The sequence below is a fragment of the Lissotriton vulgaris genome, chromosome 5 (genome assembly GCF_964263255.1).
Source record: "Lissotriton vulgaris chromosome 5, aLisVul1.2, whole genome shotgun sequence".
NCBI classification, from domain to species: Eukaryota; Metazoa; Chordata; class Amphibia; order Caudata; family Salamandridae; genus Lissotriton; species Lissotriton vulgaris.
Genome location: NC_141693.1, coordinates 130772575 through 130798055, shown reverse-complemented (window position 1 = coordinate 130798055; position 25481 = coordinate 130772575).

The window sequence follows — 25481 nt, the reverse complement described above, 5'->3', positions numbered from 1 at the left end:
GAAGCAATGAGATTACTAATGGCTTAGTGCGTAGAAAACGTGAAAGTGTAGGAGAAATTATAGGTGATATCTTTAGTGCACTGATACCTGGAATGGGGGTAGCTCTGAATACTCATAGAATCTGCAAATTATCTACAGTAGTGGATCGGTTATCAACTGACACTGCTGCTGGATTTCTGATGATCAATACCGAAATGGTTGCGATCAGATCAATGGTTTTACAGAATCGCCTTGCTCTTGATACCTTATTGGCAAAAGAGGGCGGAGTCTGCAGGATGCTGAGGGCACAACATTGTTGCACTTACATTCCTGATAAAAGTGTCGAAATTAAGAAGTATATAAGAAACATTACTAATTTGGAAAAAGAACTCAAACCATTAGAGGTTGACAGTGCCTGGAAGAGACTAACTGATGGTCTCTCCTCTGTAGGTAGTTGGTTCTCCAACTTAGGTAAAAGTCTTATATGGAAAATACTGATGCCAATAGCTGGAATAGGTTTGATTGTTCTGATCATATTCATCTGTTGCAAGTGCCAGAAATGCAGAAAATATATAGTGAATAAAAGAGGAAAGCGAAAGGCTGAAGACTTAGAATTAGAAGAATTAAGAAACCAGATATATAAGAAAATAAAGAACAATCATACACACAGAGAGGCGGAGAGAAAGCTCAACAATAAGTTCATTGAGGTTGAGATGGATGAATTGGATGAATGAAGTTGGCACCTGTTTTCATGTGTAGTGATGATAGTAAATATCATCAAAGGGGGGATTGATGGAGCAAGGATTTGCACGTAACGCGACTTGCTCTCTTTCATGAACCTCGCCTTAAATCATAACTGTACTAACTCCGATTGTTTGTCATTTATTTGTATTTCCCCAACACACGGGTGTCCCTAGGAGGCTTGCCTATGTGTTTTTCATCGTAATCAAGCTTGCACATTAATAAAATGGCCGCTTTGCAGAAATCCAGTCTGCGCATGCGTCGGTCATACCCATGTGATGTGACGCACTCGCAATCTGGAGGGAAAAGTTCGCACATGCGCATTGTTGCAAAATGGCCGCTTGTCACTAATCATGCTTCATGCTATCTTAAGCCGCTTTTGTCTATGCATCTTTTCTGCACTAACTCTTAATGCTATAAGTATTATAAAATAAGGGATTAAGAGTAGTTGGTCATGGTGTACAGTGTATTCATTTTATTCTGTGTTATTAATTTGTTTTCGCTTACTTTTCATGTACCGCGTAAATGAGGGCCTTGAAATGGGGATGGAATCCATTTTGAAGCTGACGTATCCCTCATCACGTGATCAAAGATCTGGGACGTGCAGCAATGGAACCTGGCCAGTTGGCCATTGAAAAGGGGACTGTCCTTTCCAGGCGCACCTTTGCCCTTGAAGATGTGCTATTTTTATTCTGAAATGCGCAACAATGTTGCAAACCTTTTCTTCACTATTGTACTTTCCCACACGTATGCCTGGGAACCCAGATGTTAGGGGGAGGGTAATGTCACGTGAACTTACGTAATAGAAATATAGGTGGTGACAAATGTCTTAAACCACCTCCCTTGACCAATCAGAAGATGGGACTTTGTCATTTTGCAACATTTATGGGTGGTCTTGGGAACTTAAAACTGTATATATAGCCTAGCTTAGCTTAGAGAAATTGTCCGACTTGTCCGAGTAGCAGACCTGTCACTGACCCTACGAACTCTATAGGTGCCTGATACAGAGTGCTGCGGAGCATTCTGCCTGAAACTTTCCACAAACTCCAAGGGGTGGAAATTAGTCCTAAGTGCTAAGCGAAGCACTTTGCTGGGAGATTCGAAAACCCAATCGGGGTTATTGGCGGATTCCGTGCAGAAGAGGGGGTAACGCTGGCGTTGCATCCGATGCTGTGAGGGGTTGGTCGTGCCTTGGTGAACCCAGTCCTGACCCAGACCTGAGGGGTATCCTGTCCTGACTGTCCATGAGCTGTACCTGCTCACCTTCTGGTATTCCCTGAATCCTTGAGGGTCCTTGTCCCGTTCTTTCCCAACTGACCCGTGGCCAGGGTTAGTCCTCATTCTCACCTAGGTAAATATTGACATAGGTGTCTGTCTATACCATACCCTCAACTTTTCCTCCTCTGATTAAAGCAATCTTGCCTGTGATATTCTCCATATCTCCTTTGAATGTAATTTTATGCAATTGATTATTAGTAAATGTTCCACTTTTACCCTTCCTATAGGACATTGTTAAACCCGACTGTTTATCTAGCTTGTTCCACTTAATCCCTTTCCCTTAGTAAGGTTGCCGTGAAGTTAGAAAGATAGCATAAGGTTTAGGAAATAGTATAAAATTATTAGGTCGAACATTAGGTCTTCCTCACGTCCTGGCCCTAGATTAAACTGTATTAAATAAGTGTTCCTTATGATTCATGCCCTATAGTGTTCCCTTTTACTCTATGATACTCACTCTCCTTCATAGTTACATCCTGGTTCTGATTTTAATCATCGATGTATTGCTTTGCATTTGCCTCCTTGTAATGGCATTTTCGTCCTAAACTTATACTATATAAAACCCTTAAAACCATCAAGGTGTCTGTGGTCATTATACGTTAATGTAATATTAAAGGTATTAAATGTGTAAATTAGAATTTTCTCCCTTTTAGGAAAACCCTTATCACCTGTCCCCTGCTAGCTCCTGATCTGTCAGGAGTAATGTGCCTGTGGTAAGTCAGGTACATGAATAGTGAGTGGTGTAAGAGTCACCCACCAGATTACTGATAGTAGCGTTGATAGAGGTTTTCACCCGGTTCATTTGCAAAACACTGTCATCATATGCACGCCAGGGCCCAGTGCGTGGGAAATTTGGTAATCTAAGTGACCCGGGTGACCCGCGCGCTCTATCAGTTCCACCTGGCTGGAAGGGAGCTATTGTGAAAGCACTTCTTAAAAAGCCTCACCTAGACCCGGCGGAATTGGCCAATTTTAGGCCGATTTCAATACTCCCTGGACTTAGCAAGATCACGGAAAAACTAGTTAATAAACAACTTTCACACTTCCTAGAGTCCAGTGGCCTTCTTCGGAACTCGCAAACTGGCTTTCGCCCTGGCCAGGGTACGGATACCGCCCTTCGTTGAGGAGGCTAGATGCATTTTGGATTCAGGAGGATCAGTGGCAGTGATCCTCCTTGACCTAAGGGCAGCTTTTGATACTGCTAATCATCAGGTCCTAATTCAACGACTGACAGACGTATGTGTGGTAGGGACAGCCTTGTCCTGGCTTACTTCATTCCTTAGCAACCACACTTTTCAGGTCTGGGAGAGTAACTCACGATCGGCTGCAATTCCCCTCCAGTGTGGGGTGCCACAAGGCTTATCCTTAAGCCCCACATTATTTAATGTGTACATGGCCCCACTGGAGGAGGTGGTTGCTCCGTTTGGAATCAAATTCGTGAGCTACGCTGACGACACCCAACTGGTCGTCTCCTTATCCCAACTTGCCCAGTGTCCGGACACCCTCCACTCCTGCCTATCAAAAATTTATACCTGGATGTGTGAATCCTCTCTCAAACTGAATGGGTCTAAGACCGAAATTATGCTATTAGGGCATAAAGGGTCCATATTGCCTTCGAACATCTGGCCCACCTGTCTGGGCGACCCCCCTCCCCTAAAAATTAGATCAAAAGCCTGGGGCGTCTGGATGGAACAGGATCTTTCATTCAAGACCCAAGCTAAAAAAAATGGCGGGAGCCTGTTTTGGCCTCCTTCGATCGGCTCGAAAAGTGTTGCCACTTCTTCCGCAGCCTTCTAGGAAGCTGCTGATCCAAGGACTGATCCTGTCTAGTTTGGTTTACAGTAACGCTATCTTCCTTGGTGCACCGGAAACCACATTTAACAAACTCCAACAGATCCAGAATGCTGCAGCGAGGCTTCTCACGGGCACTTCAGTCAGAATGTCAGCAAAACCAGCACTTAAGCTGCTGCACTGGCTTCCGATACCCGAAAGGGTAAAATTCAAATCCTTATGCATTGCACACAAACTTTTGCAGGGTAAGGGGTCCCCCATTTTGAAGAACTTAGTCGTGCCCTATAAAGCCAACAGACCACTCCGCTCAGATAATGAACGTCTGGTCATCGTGCCCAGAGTAAAAAAGGCATGCACAGGAGGACGGCGATTCTCGGTAAATACAGCTAAACTGTGGAATTCCCTCCCCTTGAAACTACGTGCAGAATCCTGCCATCTGCGGTTTCGGAAACTATTGAAAACCCACCTCTTTCCCTAATTATTATTGCTACTTCTCTGTTATTCGCACTGGTCTCTCTGTTCTGGTTTAGTGCTGGGATGCTTCCGGGTAACTATGCGCTCTATAAATCCTCATTCATTCATTCTTGTGCTTACTCATACTCATTAGCACTCTAACTCTGACTTACTCATACTTTCATGCTCACACTCACTTGCACTGACACTTCCTTTACGTCACCATTCTTTATTGCTCTCACTCTGAATCACTAATTCCCACACAGGTACTCACTCACTGTTATTCCCTCACACTTATTATCACTCACACTACTCTCACTCACTCTTTAACACTCTCTCACACTCATTCTTACTCATTTATTCTCACTCATTCTCACTTGAAGTCACTGTTACACTCACTATGACTCACTCATGCTCACATACTCACACTCAGCCTAACTCATTCTCATTGTTACCTGTACTCACTTTCACTTACTTTGACTTACTGACACCCATAGGAGGCGGAAATGGAACATTCAGAGTAGCGAGGTGCTGTAGATTGGCCAGGAAGAAAAGCTTTACAAGGAAAAACTTTCACTTGTAAACACCTGTGACTATAGTGAGTAGATGATACTGTAACACATTCGCACGAGCAACTCAGTGGAGGGGTAATGATTTCAGGCCTCATTTATGAGGCCTTTTTGCCGCTGGTGCGTCACTTTGTAATACCCCTGTTCTACATTATACCTGGGAGAGGTATAATTTAAGCAGGATGGGAGTTCTGATGCAGAAAAGCCTTGTAGAAGTGGTGCTGTGAATTCTATCAGACTTCACAGTGACATTTCTACGCTGTCATGGCGTCAAATCCTTACGCCTGCGTGAAGCAGGCATAAGGGGTGACGCAGGCCATTTCACATGGGGCTTGCCCTATGTGAAATGACATATTGCTGGAGTTACATCTGTTCCCAGACAAACTCCAGGAATAAACCTATTTTGCGGTGACAGATACATCAGGATTCCTGACGTATCTGTAAATCCTTGCGACATGGAGCGCTGCACAGTAAATATGACACATCCATGGTGTCGCAAGAATGGCACACTGAAAAGTGTTTCACCCCAGCGATACAACCCTTTTCATAAATAATACCCTGACTGCTTATTTCTCAGTAACCAGGGGGCATATTTATAAAGAAATGACACAGCGCTGTGCTGCAAGCAATTTAGAAGTGCAGCGCTGCGTAGTTTAAAAAATGCAGAGATGCACCATATTCACAAGACTACTGTGCACCCCTGTGTTTTTCCTTGCGCTGGAGCTAAAAAAACTGCCTAGTGACAAGGCAGACACCTTTGCGCCATTATGGAAGGGTGCCTGCGTTGCAGGGATGATTGTTTATGTGCAGAAAGGGACACCTTTGACACCTTCCTGCACATAGACAATCATTAAAGGCAATTTGCTCTTTCGAGGCGTGCTGCAGAATGCAGCACAAATAGAGCAAAAAACGAGGAGAAATAAAAAAATTCTCCTCATTACGCCACTCTAATGCCTGCCTTTTCAATGGCATTAGTTTTTGGCTCTACCTCAGATTTACAGATCCTTGCTAATCTGGGGCAGCACCAAAAACAGTGGGTGTTGTGGTGGAAGGCCCGCAGCAACACCCATTGCACGCCCCTTTGATGCAGAAACCTGCATGAAAGGGTGCAATATTTAAAAAGCAGTATTAAACCACGCAAAGTGGTTTAGAGGTGCATTGCAAACATGGAGAAGGGCATTGCGGAATGTCATTAAAAAAAAGCTGCTGCACGTGCAGATAAGAGCAGTGGGGCTGGGTTGTGGGGGATTCAACAGACAACCATGGGGGAAAATTAAATCATTTTTTTCCCTCATGGTCATCTGTTGAAATACCCCCACCTGGCCCCACTGCCCCACCCCCCTATCTGCACAGACCGCGGCTGGTAAAAAAAGGCGCTTTGGTGGCGCAATGCCTCTGTAAATATGCCCCTTTCTGTTTCTAACCTAGCATTGAAACAGTGAGAGACTCTGGAAGCGACCACAAATCCCACGCTAACCACCTTGTTTTTGCCTTATGCAGCTTGAGACTCCACAGGCAAGATTCCTTTATAACCATCAGGCATCACAACTGACTTTGGGAATGCAGAGTACTAATTTGCAAAGCTCAGAAATGGACTGCAATTTGAAATTGCCATTGCAAATCATGATTCATGCATTATTAATCTTTGCGAGCAGCGGGTAAGGATGGTTGCAAAAGGGCTCTTCCTACTCCTTGGGAATTGCAAGGCAATAGAGCAATACTATCAAAATGAACTTTCCAGTTAGCTTGTGAGTGCATGCACATGATTGTGTGTGTGTGTTTGTGTGCATGTGTGTGCCACCCTCATGGTGGTTCCCGTTAAGATGCAAAAAGTTTGGTGGACGGCTGCTGTTGGTTTTGACAGTGGTCCACCAAACGTTAACAACTTTCTTGTATTTAAATAAAACAAACAAATCAACCCCACATCCACGGACATTACCTAGGTAGGGGGCTCATTATTTGTTTGATTTTCTGTCACCCAGGTGAGGTTTGGCCAGAGAGACAGAAAAAATAGGAGATCACAATGTCCACTCTAACTAGGGGGTTGCAAATTGCTTTCCTACTATGGCCCCATCTTCATTGGGCCTTAGGAGGAAGCTTTCTGTTGCCAGAGCCAAAGGAGCCTCCATTAACAGAAAGCCAGTAGGTCTCTCTACCCTGAATAGGGTCAGTTTTATGGATAGGGCAATACATATGTAATAAGCAGAACACCAAGGCAAGGAGTTACTACTCCATTTTATACTAGGGAAAAAGCTGAAGGACTAGTGCCAAGAAATTTCCAGATAAGTGCAAAGTTTCCTGCATCATGTGGGTCATCAAATATTTATTTAACTCAATGTACTGCAATCTCTAAGATCTGAAATGATGAATGACCTGTTTTATTTTTGGGGGTGGGAGGGGGTGTGGCCTGCCACCTGTTTGGGTAGTGCAGGATATTATGTATCATTTGCATATTGGGAGATCACCGCAAACCCTGCAGTGATGTTGGTAACTTGAAAAGAGTTGCTGCCAAGCTGACTCCTGTAAAGTGAAAGTTTGCTGAGTGGTCGCCATGTTTCAGCCGGCCACTTACTAAACAGTTTTATTGTTTTTCAAAATAAGCTCCCAAACCACGACTTTGTTTCTGAAAAATATAGTACCAATGACGCTAGCGCCCTTGATGTTTTCTCTTACGAGATGGGGATTATTAGTATTTTTTTCTGTTTCGGACCCTTGAGTTTGCCCTGCCTGTCCTGAACAGAAAAAAAATCAGACTATCCTTTCGAAATAGGGTGGGTGGTCTGATATCCTTACACTCACGGATTGTGTCTGACGGTGGAGCCAAAGCGGACACCGCTGTCAGAATCCTGACAATTCGACAACCTCAAAAACGAGCAGGTGGACTGATATTTGTGGTGGAGTACCCAGTCCAACAAACTATAAATCATCTACACACTATGCTGCACTATACTACACTGTTCTGTACAGGCATTCAGAATTGGATTTCACTCCAGAATCATGACACAGGGGGGAACAAGGGATATGCACATTTCCTATAGGTAAAAGCTTGTTTCTATGAAAAAAAAAGATTCAAGCCCAGGGTGAAGCCCTATTCACATTGATGATGTTACTGAATATTTCAATGTCACAGTCTAAAACAGGGGGAGGTCTAACATAGGGCCCGTAGGGTCCTATTTTCAGCATACCCACATTAGATACTTTCACTTAAAATGGGGCTCATTCTTTTATTTACTTTTGTTATAATTTTTCATTGTTTTTTTATCCAAGAGTAGATGTGTACAAATAGATGAATTGCTAGCATATAGGTCAAACTTTAGCCATATACAAGAACTGTGGATAAAATAAAAAATTTAACTACAGATGAAAACATACATGAAATGAAATTTCAATGGCCCCCCACCGTCAATGGAACTATCTAGGAGTATCCCTCCCCAAGTCATCAGTGCCGTCTGTAACCCTCTCACCATATGAGAAGCAGCAGTAATGTATGGGAATTGCCTTTCCCAGGTCTCCCCTCATTCATCCTAGAAGAGCTAATTGAGTTCTACATTGCAGAGGATAAGCATTTTGCCTACACTCCTAAGAACTGGGGGAGAGTCTATTACACGGGTTCCTCTGGCCAAGTGGTGCGATTTGAGCATTATGGAAGGCAAGCCTTAAGTTGAGTGGGATGCCAACCCTTGATAAAAGAACCCAAAAACCTCTTCAAAGATCTTCAATTTGTCTTTAAGTTTGTATGTCAATCTCTTAAATTATTCCATGCTGCATATGTTACCATCCAGGACTGGAACATCAGAAAAAGACTTGTTTTCCAGTGACGCAGGATGTTCAGCTTTGCCATACCAAGGGCAGCCGGCAGCCATCTCTGACATGGCTCGTAATAGACGGTAGCCCTAACGTTTCATGTAGAAGGGCTAATCGAGTCATTAGCTGTCAGGTCGTATGCAGTTCAGCCTTAAAGCAGTCCCAGCCCTGCCGCCAAAAGTTACTTAGTGATGAGCAGTCCCACAACACATGGACAATGTCACAATCCAAGTCCTTAAATCTCCAACAGCTGGAATCAATGCTAAGAAATGCTTTGTATAATTTCTGCGGCGACCAGTGACACCAGTGAAGGTTTTCCAAGAAACTATACTTCAGCCGTGATTCCCTGAGCTCCTTGTGTTAGTCTGCCAAGAGTGAGGGCCGATCGTTATCCAGAAATTCAATGTGCATTCGTGTCTCCACCATGCGCATAAAGTAGAGGCGTTATCAACAGAGAAGTAGTCGTCAATCAGTGTGATGATGGCCATCATAAGACCCCATCAAATGCCATCCATGTACTTATGCAGTATGCAATGGGGGAGTGGGCCGCGTGATGACAATCTTGCTCAATTTGGTCAAAAGTGCCTGTGTTAGTTGTGTGTACCTCCACTACTGTTAAGCAGGAATAGTAAATTCCTGTTGCAGTTGTTTTTAGGGTGCCTTGGGGGAGGATATTGTCTATGCACTTTATCCTGTTATTCCCACAGAGACCACTGACCTCTTCTCCAAACCTTGATGCCTGTGTTATGCCACAGTTGGCCTTGGAGTGTAAGTCAGAGTGACTCTTCAGCAATTTCCGAGCCCTTTGCCAAGCTTTTTGGGTGTATATATGATATTTTGGAGATGAATGTGATTTGGGGTTGCACCATGCAATAAATAGCAAGGTGCCCCTGTGTGTATAACGTACGTCTCTATGATGACCCAAAGGGATGTCAATCTGTGGGTGGGCAGTGTGTATACAGAGTGCACCAATTGTTGCTGCAACCAATAGTTCTCCATGCATGGTAAGCGACGACCTCCTTTTACTGTGGTTGTTTGCAATTTTGCTCCTTTCAATCTCAGTTTGTCTCTCCCCCATATAAACTGTGAGGGCTGATGTCCCTGAACTTTGGTGCGAGATAAAACGGGGAAGAATGCTCATAACATAATTAAACATAATAACATTTTGCCCCTATGTTCATTTTGATAACCTGCACCTTCCCCCATAGGGAGAGATGACGTGGAAGTCGGCAATGAGTGGTGGTATGTTATCATGTATCATATCCTATAATCCCTGCTTGAGGTCGATCCCTACGTTTTTACATTTCTTGGGTAGCCACTTAAACAGCATCTCCCCTAAAGAACCCGATGGGGATAGGGAATATTCCAAGGTCAAAGTCCAAATCTTGTCTTCTAGTCGAAGACTAGCTTCTGCTAACAGGTGTTAGATCAGATCTGTGTCCCTTAATTATGTGTCCCCTACAAACTCTTTCCCCGTTCCTCACAAAGTGGGAGCTGAGTCAGTAGACTTCCTGTTTTCATCCCAAAATTGTTCAAGTTATGAAAGTAGGTGGTGTTTGTCACCCGTATCCCAACAGTGTGAAAGGTTGATATGCCAGAAGCTTCTCAGGGGTGTCTGTAAGGCTATGTCAACCCAAATGTCAAAGAGATCATGATTCAACATTCCCCATGGACTTATGGTGGTGTCTACCAACTGCATGTATGTATGTATGTATTGGCATACTTATATAGCGATATGTCTATCACCCAACGGGCATCCTGGCACTTAGACTATGATCATCCATACAAGATATTATCCGCTACTGTCCCACTTACTCTGCTCTGGGAAAGAGGTGAGTTTTTAAAGCTTTCTTGAAGGAAGTAATATCTCCCGTGGTTCTCAACCCCAGCGGCAAGGAGTTCCACAGTCTTGCTGCAGTATACCTAAAGGATCGGCCTCCCACCGGGGATCTCAGAATCTTGGGAACTGATACCAAGCAGGCTGAGGCCGAGAGGAGAGATCTGGAAGGAATATACCAGGAGAACAAGTCTTGTAATGGTGCCGGTCCCTGGCCATGAAGGGCCCTAAACACCAGACAGAGGACTTTAAAATCAATCCGCTGGGAGATCGGCAACCAATGAAGATCCTTTAGTGCCTTTACAGATGAATCAGAGCGACGACGCCAAAGAGCCAATTTAGCAGCAAAATTCTGCTCGCGTTGCAATTTCCCCACCAGAGTCGTTGGTGCCCCCAGAAGTAGTGCGTTGCAATAATCGAGTCTACTCAAGACTATGCTCCGCACTACCTCTGGCCTGGCCTGCGCGGGGAGCAAAGGTAAGATTTTCAGCAGCGTGCGGAGCAGGGCCATACAGGTGCCCACCATTTTGTGAGAGAAGGGACAAGGTCACCAAGAAGTAGTCAATTGTGGTTCAGATATTAAGTGGGCCTGAAGTAAAAGTGTAATCTTGTTCACGAGGATGCAATAGCCTCCAGGGTTTGTGTATGCTGTAAATGGTATCAAGTAGCGTATATCTGTCTCTATTGTGCCATGTGTCAGGTGGGCCAGCTCTATCAGTGATGTGATGAGGGGCCAAGTTCCAATCTGCCCCTAGGATCACTCTAGAGCAACCGAAAGATTCAAGCAGTCTGCTGATTCATGAGAATAAGAAGGTTTTAACCTCAAGCGAGGCATACATAGAACCAACAATATAACAAAAAGACATTTTGCAAAGATGTATCACCCCTCCGAGTCAGCCATGTGTGCAATAATCTACAGGAAAGATTTTTCTGTACTATGATCACAGCCTCGCATTTCCTGGGAGGGGCTGTCACTGTCATTTGGCGTAGGAGCATGAGAGTGTCACTGGCATATAGGATATGGCCTACCCAGTCACGCTTGAGTTTTCTTCTTGGGAAAGGTGGGTGTCCTATATGAGGACGATTCCAGGTTAATTATGACCTAGGTAAGTGTTCATTTTTTTTCTGCTTGATAAAATAGGTTAGCCTGTTGATGTTAAGGGATGTCATTTTCAGTGGTCTGGGCATTGTGGATGCATGGCACTTAAGCAGCCCAGAAGGATCTTTCGTTGGTAACCAGTGGGAGGCAATAGGATAGTTGCGCAAAAGGTTTTGACTTGACATGACTCAAGCCCCTTAGGAGGGAGTGGGCACACTTAGGGGGATTTGGGTGTGTTCATACTTCAATCACTAAACTAGAGGAGGGTATATAGGAAATTTGGTGAGAGGGCACTGTGAAGAAAATAATATGGCGAAATGAGATGGTTCGGGTGATTCCGATATAATTTGCAGCCCAACGAAGACCAACTATCCTTGTCATTGGGGAAAGAAAAAAAAGAGAAGACACCTCTACTTATGGTTGCATGGCTGCCCAGCCTGATGAGCTGCATACGTAACTAAACCAGTGGTGAAGTTTGAGTCATGTATAGAAGAGAAGTGGGACAGAAAACCTCAGTAAATTATTGTACATCTGTTTCTGACAGTGTCATAACAACTACAAGTATAGGATGGGGGGTCAATTCTCTTGGTGAGGACACACAGTGGGCTGCAAACCTCCATCTGACATATTTCAAACCTGTGGAGAAAAAGGGAGCATGTATTACTGGGGTCAGGTCCCATCTTGCATGGATGATCCAGTTCCGTTGCCATCTTGAGGGTGATCATCCCGTGTTTCTTGGTGGAGCGGATTAACAGGGTCTCATTTTGCCACTCTGGGACCATTTTTGCATTACCAGTTCCCATTTTCAACAGACTTCCTGATCCGACGGTTGAATTTGTGACGTACATTCCGGACATGAAGCCAGTACTATGGTTTTGTCTTTTGTGGTAGCAATTGAAGAATTGTTACAGTTCGTCTAAGAACTGATCCAAGTCACTGGGTTCATGCTATTCCATTGTGAGTCATTGAATTGTAATGATCATGATAGCAGGTTAAAGCAAGACATATTTAATGTCGAATTTTGGTAGTTTGGGGCATAGTGACACGAATTGTTTCCTTTTAATATTGGTAGGCATTGAGAAATCTGCCGTAATGTTAATATGTGTATTGTACTATCAATAAGGGACATGTCTTTTTGCTGCTGTCAGAGTCTGTTGTGCGTGATGTGTCTCAAAGAACAGGCTAAGACATGTGGTAACTTCGGTAAGGAGTACGAGGATGACCTCTGGGCATTTTGAAACTTCACCGGAGGGTTAAAGATGGTATTCAGGTGATCCAGGTTCAGAGTGCCTAAGAAAGTGAACATATTGTTTTTCTCTGCTTGCTCTGGCAGTCCTATAATACAAATATTGTCTCTGCAGTTGCAATCTTCCAATTCCACGGTCTTCTGTTGAAGATGCCACACGTCCTACCCCCAGTGATGGAGTTTGTCCGGATGAGATTCCACTACTGAAAACCACCTATCCATCATAGTCAGTTGTACCTGAAATTGTTTTTTTTGTTTAAGAATTTTTATTGAATTATCAGGAGAAAAAAGAAAAAAAAAGAAAGACACAATGCATTCATAGAATATATAAACATATTACAATATTATAGAATGAAAAAAGAAAACAATCAATATGTAAATGCAATATGTGAACAGCATGAGAAGAGAAAAGAGAAAAAGAAAGAAAAGAAAAGAAAAAGAATGGAAAGAAAGATATAAGAGAAAGAAAATTATAGAACAAGTTGATAGGAAAAGAGAATTATTGTAAAGTAGCATGTGAAGAGAGTAAGATGTAAAGGGTAGCCAAAGAAGATTAGCTTTTTTTGAGCAAGAGAAATAGAGGAAACATGAGCAATTCTGTGTTCATCACAAATAAAATTCCACCAAGTTAATGAAGATAATTTGGAACTGTCTTTCAAAGATGATAAGATAACTTTAAATGCTAATGCAATAAACAAGTCAAATAACATGGAAATAGAGGAGTATTCTTTAACAGCGGGTGATGAAGAACCTAAAAATATGTTTTGTAACGATACTGGTAGATCACATTTAAACATTTTCATGCAAATAGTCCAAACAGATTTCCAAAATATTAATACATTTGAACAATCATAAAGCTGATGTCTTACCGTGCCAGTATCATTAGACAAGACCAGCATAATGGAGACGAGGATGGGGAAAACTTGGAAATACAAACAGGAGTAATATCAGCCCTATTATAAATAGCAGGAGAAACTTTAAATAATTTAGACCATAACTTATCCCACGTTGTGATAGAAAGGGAAATAGAGAGGACTTTTCCCCAAGCTCTTTCAATAGGGGATTTAGGTCTCTCCACAACACGTGACTTCAATAGTTTGTTTGTAGACCAGAGCTGCTTTAGGTCTGTGAGTTTGAAACAGACTATATAATGAGGTGATTGGTGTAAGAGATGGTGAGACCACACCCCCCTACCTGAAATTGTTTAATGTTCCCTCGTAAGGATTGCACCTCTGCGTTGGTCATGGTTACTACTGAGTTCACAGTTATGATGAAATTTTTTACGTCCACCAGTTCCTTTATAAGCGTTGCAAGCGCCGTTCTAAAGGTATCAGGGGATGCTGCCATATCCAATGGTGCAGCTTCTATCTGCTTACTGTTAGCCGACCAAAAAAGAGATCTGTCTCACGGGTTTGGGCTTCAGCATATGTCCCCTCAGTATGGTGAAAAGGACAAAAGATGAAAGTCGATGATTTAGAAGGGTCCTTTTGGAAGAGGCTGCTTGGATAAGGTCACTGTCGGAGTATGAAATCCCTACACGGTAGGTGTGGAAGAGTTTTGGGGTTTGTAGGGTCCACATAGTGCTTTCTCCTCTGTAAAAAGGATTTCCTCGTAAAAACCAAACCTAAAACACAGGTGGGTTTTGCACTGGAGCTGCAGATGTTCTCATGGGTATGTTTTTTTGTATTTCAAGATGAAATTGACCTACTTTCTCCAGTATTATGTCTGGGAAGTTACACTGGCAGAAGGTTACTGTGTGTGCCCTGAAAGACTATTGTGAATCCCTGAAAGGAGAAAATCGACACCCTTCTAAAGTTGTAAGGCATGGGGTGCAGATTTACTTGTTTCTTTCACAATAAGGTCAATTGACTCAAAATGGATCTCACTTGCACAGCTAGTGAATTTTGTGAAATCTGGCTTTGACGTGTTCCCCTTGGCCCTGCATAGTTCAATGTGACCACAGAGAGAGCACACTCATAGGGCCTTTACCAGTCACACTGGGGCGGGTGCATTCCTCTGTACAGAACATCTGTGGACCAGTGCCAGCACAGTTTGCAAGAAGCAAATCAAGCTACTTCTCTTTCTCAAATACATAGTTGCTATTTGTGGTTGCTCTGAAGTGGAAACACTCTGTTCAATTTCAACAATTAATGAATATTATTTTATTGATGAGTATTGTTTAGGTCTACGTGTAGCCCATTAGTGACTTCAGAGAACCCTCATCGCTGCTGTGCTGAGAGGTCGCTCCCCAGTCTCCCTGCCGAGACCTGGTATCGTTGTGCTGCATTTCAATCTGCATTCCACCTAAAAGTTTATTTGTATTGTACTGCCCTGGGCGCTGCTTCGCTTTGCTTCCGCTGCAATTACTTTAACTTTAGAGCGCGATAACCCCCGGCGCTGTGCTCTGCCCTCCCCTCCGCTGCCATTTTGTTTATATTGTTGTTGTCCTCGGTCTGCGTCCTCGTGAGGCCGCTCGCCTCCCAGCTGAGCCGCCCTCCCACTGTCTATATACAGCGCTCCCGTACCTGGAAGCGCTGTGATCCCCTCATCGCTGCTGTGCTGAGAGGTCGCTCCCCAGTCTCCCTGCCGAGACCTGGTATCGTTGTGCTGCATTTCAATCTGCATTCCACCTAAAAGTTTATTTGTATTGTACTGCCCTGGGCGCTGCTTCGCTTTGCTTCCGCTGCAATTACTTTAACTTTAGAGCGCGATAACCCCCGGCGCTGTGCTCTGCCCTCCCCTCCGCTGCCATTTTGTTTATATTGTTGTTGTCCTCAGTCTGCGTCCTCGTGAGCCCGCCCCGCCTCCCAGCTGAGCCGCCCTCCCACTGTCTATATACAGCGCTCCCGTACCTGGAAGCGCTGTGATCCCCTCATCGCTGCTGTGCTGAGAGGTCGCTCCCCAGTCTCCTTGCCGAGACCTGGTATCGTTGTGCTGCATTTCAATCTGCATTCCACCTAAAAGTTTATTTGTATTGTACTGCCCTGGGCGCTGCTTCGCTTTGCTTCCGCTGCAATTACTTTAACTTTAGAGCGCGATAACCCCCGGCGCTGTGCTCTGCCCTCCCCTCCGCTGCCATTTTGTTTATATTGTTGTTGTCCTCGGTCTGCGTCCTCGTGAGCCCGCCCCGCCTCCCAGCTGAGCCGCCCTCACCCCTCCCCCTTTCCACTGTCCATATATGACAGATGAGCTTCCGTGCAGCGTTCACGCGCAGCGTTTGCGCCCCATTCGCGCCGAAGGTGCGCCAAAGGTAAGCCCGTCTACGCCTGTCCGCGCCTGGACCGTGCCCAGCGCCAGACCCCCTGGCCCTCACAATGCCCAGCCCTCCTGCATTACTTACGATGCCACCACCCTCCTAGCCCTTAACCCCGGTCGCTCCCCCAACTGCGTCCAAGCCGCTCCTGGACTCACCCATGGACCCTACTCTTGCAACTCCTGCAAGTTCGACGGCACCAAAACCAGCTCCTCATCCACCAACACCAATCAGAGACCTGACACCAACCACCTAAAATGCATCCTGCTCAACACCCGCTCGGTCCACAGACACGCCATCGACCTCTGGAATCTACTCGACACCATCTCACCGGACATCGCCTTCCTAACAGAAACATGGATGAATGCCTCTTCAGCCCCAGACATCACCATTGCCATCCCGGAAGGATACAAGATCATCCGTAAGGACCGCATCGAGCAAACAGGAGGAGGCATCGCTATCGTCCATAAGAACTCCATCCGCATCTCAACCAGCTCTGACGTCAACCTTGCCAGCGCCGAACACCTCCACTTCCAGATCCACACCGACCCCAAGACCACACTCAGAGGCACCCTCCTCTACCGGCCTCCAGGACCCCGTGCACAATTCAGTGACGACATCACTCACTTTATCACCCCACACGCCCTCCCCTCCGAGGACTACATTCTATTGGGAGACCTCAACTTTCACCTGGAAAAGAACAACGACAGCAGCGCCACCACCCTTCTGGACAATCTTGCCAACCTCGGACTCAAACAACTGGTCACTACCCCCACCCACATTGCAGGTCACACACTCGACCCTATCTTCACTTCCAGCAAACATGTCTCCTTCAGTCACACCACAGCTCTTCACTGGACGGACCACAGCTGCTTTCACTTCACATACAATAAGACCACAATCCACAACCATCCTCAACCCACCATGCGAAGAAACTGGAACAAAATCACCATCGACCAGATCTCCTGATCGCTTCTTCAAAACCCCCCTGTCCACTCCTCAAACCCCGACCAAGCAGCCATTAACCTCACCCAATGGATATCCAACAGCGCCGACATCCTAGCACCGTTGAAAAGACGTCAAAGCAAACCAGGCAGCAAAAACGCCTCCTGGTTCAACGATGATCTTAAGAAATCGAAGAAACACTGTCGCTCCCTCGAGAAGGCATGGAAAAAAGACCCAAACACCAGCACCAGGGACGCCTTCAAAAACGCCACCCGCATACACCACCAACTAATCCGGTCTGCCAAGAAAGCCGCATTCAAAGACCGTCTAGATAACAACGCCCACAACAGCAAGGAATTATTCAACATCGTCAAAAAATTTACCAACCCATCAGCCAACTCCAACGACATCACTCCCTCTCAAGCCCTCTGCGACTCCCTAGCTTCCTTCTTCCACAACAAAATCGCAGACATCCACAACAGCTTCGACAACCGACCCGAAGACCAACCCACCCAACCTTCTGCAGAACCTTCATCCCCCTTGAACATCCTTAATGACTGGAACCCAATCTCCACTGAGGACACCATCCGCCTGATGAACTCCATCCACTCAGGATCCCCAACTGACCCATGCCCTCACCACATCTTCAACAAAGCAGACTCCATCATAGCACCATACCTCCGAGATGTCATCAACCGCTCCCTCAACGCCGCCACCTTCCCGGAAAGCTGGAAACACGCAGAACTCAGCGCCCTTCTGAAAAAACCCACAGCTGACACCACCGAACTCAAAAACTACCGCCCCATCTCGCTTCTTCCATTCCCGGCCAAAGTCATCGAGAAATCTGCCAACAACCAACTCGCCTCCTTCCTCGAAACCAACAAATCCCTCGACCCCTCACAGTTCGGCTTCCGAGCCAAACACAGCACTGAGACCGCACTTATCGCAGCAACAGACAACATTTGAACTCTACTGGACAATGGAGACACAGTGGCCCTCATCCTCCTCGACCTCTCCGCTGCCTTCGACACAGTCTACCATAGCACCCTTCTACAGCGCCTCAGAAACGTAGGAATCCAAGGAAAAGCACTGGAATGGATCACCTCGTTCCTCACCGGAAGAACCCAGAGAGTCCGCCTCCCACCATTCAAGTCAGAGGCCTTTGAAGTCATCTGCAGCATGCCACAAGGATCGTCACTCAGCCCCACCCTCTTCAACGTATACATGAGCCCCCTTGCGGCCATCGCTCGCCATCACAATCTCAACATCATCTCCTACGCGGATGACACTCAACTGATCCTATCACTCACCAAAGACCCTAACACCGCCAAAACCAACTTACACGAAGGAATGAAAGAAGTAGCCGAGTGGATGAAGCACAGCCGTCTGAAACTGAACTCAGACAAAACAGAAGTCCTCATCCTAGGCACCTCCCCCTCCGCCTGGGATGACTCTTGGTGGCCAGAAACCCTTGGAAAAGCACCCATCCCGACGGACCACGCACGGAACCTGGGCGTCATCTTGGACTCCTCACTCTCGATGACCAGACAAGTCAACGCTGTTTCATCATCTTGCTTCAACATTCTTCGCATGCTCAAAAAACATTTCGCTGGATCCCCACCGAAACTAGAAAAACGGTCACCCACGCACTGGTTACGAGCCGCCTGGACTACGGAAACACATTATACGCCGGTACCACCGCAAAACTCCAGAAAAAACTCCAACGCATCCAGAACGCTTCAGCCAGACTCATACTAGACATCCCGCGTAAAGAACACATCTCTGGTCACCTGAAAAACCTCCACTGGCTCCCCGTAAATAAGAGGATTACCTTCTGCCTCCTAACCCACGCACACAAAGCACTTTACGAACTTGGACCCGAATGCCTCAACACACGACTGTCCTTCTACACCCCCTCCCGTCAGCTACGATCCTCCAACCAAGCCCTTGCCACTGTACCTCGCATCAACAAAACCACCATGGGAGGTAGATCCTTCTCCTACCTGGCAGCTAAAACCTGGAACTCACTTCCCACTCACCTTCGCCTTACTCAAAACCACCTAGCATTCAGAAAACAACTTAAAACTTGGATATTCGACAAGTAATTCCCCACCCTTCCTCTAGCGCCTTGAGACCCTATGGGTATGTAGCGCGCTATATAAATCTCTTGACTTGACTTGACTTGACATTTCTTGATATCCAGAATTCCTGACATCTGGACCGCTGATAGGACTCTGGGGAGACTGGTCCTTAGGATTTCTGAAGAAGGGCAGAGGTGACTTGGGGGCGTAGCTTCAGGAGAGGGGAGGGATGGGGGGATTTACACACCCTAATATATGTATTTTCTGGTAAATAGTTGGGTACAGAAGCTTTCCGCGGGTATGCTGAGTTGTCGGAGGCATTTCAGCCTCAAATTCCTAGATGCACACAGCCAAAAACATACACACACACTCACTTTTGTTCTTGGCTTTGAATGTCTCTATAAAAGTTGGTCATTTTACAAAATATTGTGATTTCTCTTACTTCGTATCCACACTAATCTGCATTTCTCTCAACTTTCGCTGCTGTTTAAGCCCCTCTTATGCACCCTGCTTGTGATACAAAACATTTTAACATTATGTTATAGGAAAATCTGAAGTTCACACCCCCCTATCTTACTGACCAAGCTACGCCCCTGCCCCCCCCTGTTGTGCACTAAAAAGGAGCTGCAGTTGCTTGAGTTCACTTGAAAGAGCTTCTTTCTGCAAAAAAGTTAAGACCTTGAGGAAGAGGAGTGGTGTGGGGCACAGGGGCTCCAGCTTTAGCCTGCTTTCCAAACTGCAGGGGAACAAGCAGGCAGGGCTAGTGGGGGGGAGTGGCAAGGGTAGGGGGTGCTGGGGAAGGACTAGTGGTAAGGGAGGGTGGTAAGAAAAGGAAGGGACGATGCGTTCTGCAGATGGTGTTTCTGGGCTGCAGATGAGCAGTAAATTACAGTGTTTCACATAAAAAGCTGGCTGGGATTCCCGAATGTATCAGATGGCTCCACTCAAAGTCTGGCAGAGCCAGTGTGAGAGTCCAAGAGGGGTGGAGCCGAGGGCCCGGGCAGATCCTGCGATTCCCAGAGGGTTCCGCCCCTCCCTTCCCCCCACTGCTGCTCTTGCATCAGCTTCTCTCCTCATTCTTTCCTCTGCACGTCAGACCAGAAGTTTTGTTCCTGCTTCCTGGATCCTCTCCTGCCAAAAAGGTGTTTCTGACACCAGTGTCTGGGACTTGCATCTGAGGAGGCGAACTACGCTGTCTAACACAATACTCAGGCGGTTTAAAAATGTCTTCTTCATCGTTGACATGATCTTCATCATCATCCTCATCATCATCAGCACTTGTACTTATGTTGCTGCTGCAAAAACAGCAGCCACTGCCGTCAAAGTGTGGATGTCACAGAAAAGCTGGAAGCCGAAGCCTGAGGGCTTGCAGATGCCGTCTTAGCATTCTTGACACGATCCCCTTGTTGGCGCGACATCGCCTTCTTCCGCTCTCTACATTTCCATGCTTTCTGCATTAGCTATGCATGTACTGTCCAGCTGCTACAGTAGAGCACGGTGTTCCCATCCTAGTAAGCTGTTAGGAGCATGTTTTCCTCGGTTTGCTATTTCTCAGAATTTCATATTATTCCATGGAAAACGCTCACTTTGTGACAAATCAATTAGCATCCAGAATGGAACTGAAAATGGCCCTCTTCTATCAAGAAACACCTCTGGGATAATCATTGGCAGTGTTCAAAGTGCAATCATCACTATTGGGCAGCAGTTAATGCTTTTTGTCTAGCTTCAATTTTGCAGCCACGTTTGTTTCCTTCCAAGCAACCTTGGGTCCTCAAAACAGGGGTTTATATTATCAGTTTTCCAGAGCTAGGAGCCACCTAGTCAACCTATGGTGAGGTCCAACCTGCAGGCAGCCTAATGCAGCCAACCTTGAGCTAGTTGAGGGCAACAGTATGATTTACAGCATCCTACAATGCCCCAAATGTTGGAAAGCTAACATCTCTTCCCCCCCAGAAGGCAGAGCAGCTCTAACTTCCACAGTCTCTCACTTTAGCTTGCGAACCCCACGGGTAAGTGCATTATTTTGAGAGAAAGGGCTGCCTGTGTTCTAAGCACAGACACTTGCAGAGGAAGAGGCATCAGCTACTTGCCTCCTTTCAATTCTTGTGCGCCCACTATCCCTCCAACAGTATACCTTTAGGTATCAATCCACTGATAAGCTAATTTTCACTCACTAGACAGATATTTACAGACCGACATATATGTGCACATATGCGTGCGCACACACACACTCGCATGCACACACACACACGTGGGCACACACACACACACACTCACTGTGCCTCACCACCAGCCTTCCTCCATTTTGTTTGTTTTGCTCCTACTTTTTTGTCTTGCCAATTAAAATGCCCAAGATTTGATCTATGAGACCCATTGAAAAATACAGCAAATATCACTGGAATCAAAGACATACCACATGATCAACAATTGTACTCTATTAGTACTCAAAAGATTGACCTCACCATAGGCACTCAACATCTTTCAAAAATACCACAAGCATTCATACATGCAATAACGATGTCAACTACAGCGATCGACTATACTCACTACACAGCACCTTCGCAATCATGATTTGACTCTCTTGAATAGAATATGCTGAACAGATCCCCTCACCCATATCCACACAAAACAGTCCTAAAGTCATATAGTTGTCAAATCACTGCCAGTTAAAGAGCAACTCCCCTGCATTATACCAACATGTATCATACATCCACTCCAATAAAGATGGCTTAAATCATCATAACTCAAAATATTGCATTATGACTAAATACCTAGAGAACAATGCTATCTAGAAGACTATCTGCATTGATCAGGCAATAGACAACCAACCACTCAGCTCAGGGAAGAACAGCAAACTCTTTGAACCAATCCATATATACACATTATGCACTACAGACATATTGACCAGGATCATACTCTTTTTATTTTCAGATTAATCAATGCAAATCATTACTAAAATAGACATTTTAAAAAAATTATACTAAACTCATGCAACCAGCCAATTGAATTTCCATAGCCGTGCGAAAAGGTTGCCTAGATCAAGAAAACTCTGAAATTTCATGTTAATGGTAGGAGGAGCTAGATAAATGCTTATAATATAGCATAATAAATCATAACATGACATAACATATTAACAATATCTACTTCCTCAGTTGGTACCCTTATCGATTTGCTTGAGGCCTGGCTCCCTTCAGGTATCAGTTTATTGAGAGACACACTGAGCATCAGATGCAGACCACTAACTGATGTTGAGGTACACTCCTTACCACTCACGCCCCATAAATCAACCCCTTTCTCTAGTAGCACTCAGCGAAATGAATTTCATATTACAAAAAGGTCCTGACATTCAGTGCATTTACATCACTGATGTATGTGAGGTCTTGATTTACAATAAGTGGATGGCGGATTCAGGCATGGTTGTCATCTGCTGAGAGGTACTTGTGATGTAGAACCACTTAATCCCAATTTTGGTGAACAAATATATAAGTTGCTAATGACTTAAATAATAAGACAATGAGCAGGGCTGATGAGTAAACAAGCAAAGCCAGAGGGTGGGTAGCACAACATGATGTTGCAAACAATATTGAGACGGCTGCTCTGCCGCCAATGTTAAAATTGGAAACAGCGATGGAGCGACCCATGTTTACAGAGCAGAGTCAATTGGATCATGTGTTGGAAAATGCGAGCTTGACTTCAACAACAGAATGTTCTGAGTGGAGTCATCATACTCAGATGCAAAGCTCAGATGGAGAACAGGGCTTCATCTGGCATTGATGCGGGTGGTATATTAATTATAAGGCCTGCATTCTATTCAGTCACTGGAAATTGAATCGTGTCACATGTTTTTGGCTGCACACTGGAGGCTGACTTGCATCCTCAATGGCAGAACAAGAGAAAACTTTGACTTGTTACTTCTTGGGTAGTGGGTGTGTTGGAAACGCCCACTGTAGTGAGGGTCTCAAATTGTGTTCCAAGTGGGAATTAGTTTGTTTTAAAGGTTTTTTAAAAAATATTTTAGACTTTTATTTTGTGAGCAAAACTGCTAAAGTCCTGGCGAGTTGGAAACCAGGGCAAAATATCCCCAGACAAGAGTAATACTGGTAAAGTATTGGAACACAAGCTGGGTGGGCCGAACCCATGGTCATTTTTTAGGATTTCCATTTACATTCAGTTTATGGACAATAAATGGCCCTTAATAATCTCCTCTGCAATTCCTGAAAGGTATGGCTTAGTCGGTAAATTCTGAGATTTCTGTGTGTAGTATTTACTCTAGGTGTGCTTACCACACCATTCTGGGTATCGTGGGGGGGGGGGCGGAAATACTCCCTGTTTTACGCGTGTTTTCTCTCCGCACAAATAATGTTGTTCAGTTATAATGCCAATTTGGGGGAAAAGAAGACTTGGGGTTAAATCATGATGGAGCAAGAAGGGTCTAAATGGAAACCCTTTGTATAATCGGTGATAATTCTGAAATGAAGGCCCTCTGAGGTCAGCATTGGACATCCCTGTTTTAAAACTTCATGAAATTTGAGCAGTTTCCTCGCTCTTCATACTACACATAAAATACTGCTATGCAATACGGTATCATGTCACCACCAGTAGTTAGCACATTTGATGCTATCATAGCATCAGTGGAGACATTAAGAAGATTGTTGGTGGACCTCTCACTCGGATCCACGTCCATCAGTTGTGCATTTCCACAGCACAGCACAACTGTTCCCATGCGTGCCTGGGATCCGGTCACACGATGAAAATAAAATAATAAGTATTAAAGAGTTTTTCCCCCCAGAGGAGGGGTGGGAGCTCTGAAGAGGGCTGGACCCAGGCTTGCCACGGATGCACATTCCTGAAGAGCACGCGGAGTGCGGCGCTTGCCTTTGTGATGTGGACTCAGCGCTGGCTCCGGCCCTGACGAGCAGTGGTCAGAGGGGATGGATGGAAGCCGGAGCCATGAACACTCCTCCAGCAGCTGAGACACGCGCACACATGTTCCTCTCTCTTACAGTGTTTCCCACAGCAGTGGAAAGGGAAAAACATCTGCACGTCTGCTGAAAAGGCACGTTTCATTCCTTCGATAGAACTTCGGCACACAGCCTGGGGTTGGAGGTAGCTGGCAAGGGGGGAGGGGCGTAGGTAACACATATCACAGGAACGCACTCCCCAGAATGGTCACTTAAGATTTAGTGAGAAATGTAATAGCTGTAACTCTATTGGACAATTTGCTAGAAAGAAAACTGATATTCACTTTCTTTTCCCCAATGACACATGCAAACTCTCTTTAACCCCTCCCATGCTGGTGACGGAACCGCTCCGTCACCAGCCACGGACGCCCTGTGCTGATGACGGAGTGGTTCCGAGACGGCCCACTCGGCGCGCCTGCACGGTGCGGATTCCGCGCCTGCGCTGGACGTTCTGTTTAGCGGGCGGGGCAGTGACGAACTGCTCCGTCATCAGCACAGCACACCCGAGGCTCATGACGGAGCGGTTCCGTCAGGAGCATGGGAGCGCCGCGCGGCCCCCCCACCCACCTAGCGCTGCAGCGGAATTGCCGCCGCAGCGAAGGGTTTAATTCTACAGATCAGGGCAGGAACCCAAAACTGCTTAAAAAAAATCTGTGGGTGCAGAAACTGAGTGCCTTCTTCATGAAGGCTTGTGACACTTTTACGTTGCCATAACGTCACTTTTTGTGACACAGCGGCGGGGTAAATAATGCACTACATTGCATCATATTTACTAAGTGACGTATCTAAGCAGATACGTCACTTTGAAAATACCTGCGCTACATTATACGTGCATCAGGTATAATGTATGCAGGATGGGCATTACTACATGACAAAGCCTCATAGAAGTGGCAAAGTGAAATCTATCAGATTTCACTGCACCACTTCTAGGATGCTACTGCATCACAACCTTACACCTGCCTCACAGCAGGCATAAGGGTGATGCAATGCAATGGGAATAGACCTCCCCATGCATTGCTGGAGCTGCATCATGCTTACTGCAGGCCATCGCATCCACCAACTACACCCTGCTGGGAGGCCTCAACTTCCACCTCGACAATCAACTGGACCCCAACACCACATGCCTCCTGGACAACCTCCTCAACATTGGACTCTGCCAGATTGGGACCGAGCCCACGCACTCAGCAGGACACACCCTCGACCCCCTCTTCACTACAGGAAACTCCATCACCTTCAGCCACACCACCAAACTCCCATGGACCGACCATCGTTGCGTCCACTTCACCTTCAGAACACCCACCATCCACAGACACCAGCACCTGCTTCCACAAAGAAACTGGACCAAAATCACCGACGACCAGCTCATCTCCTCACTCAACAACTCCACCCCAACCATCGCAGAAAACGAGGACCCCAACACCGCAGCCCGAACCCTGCATAGATGGAT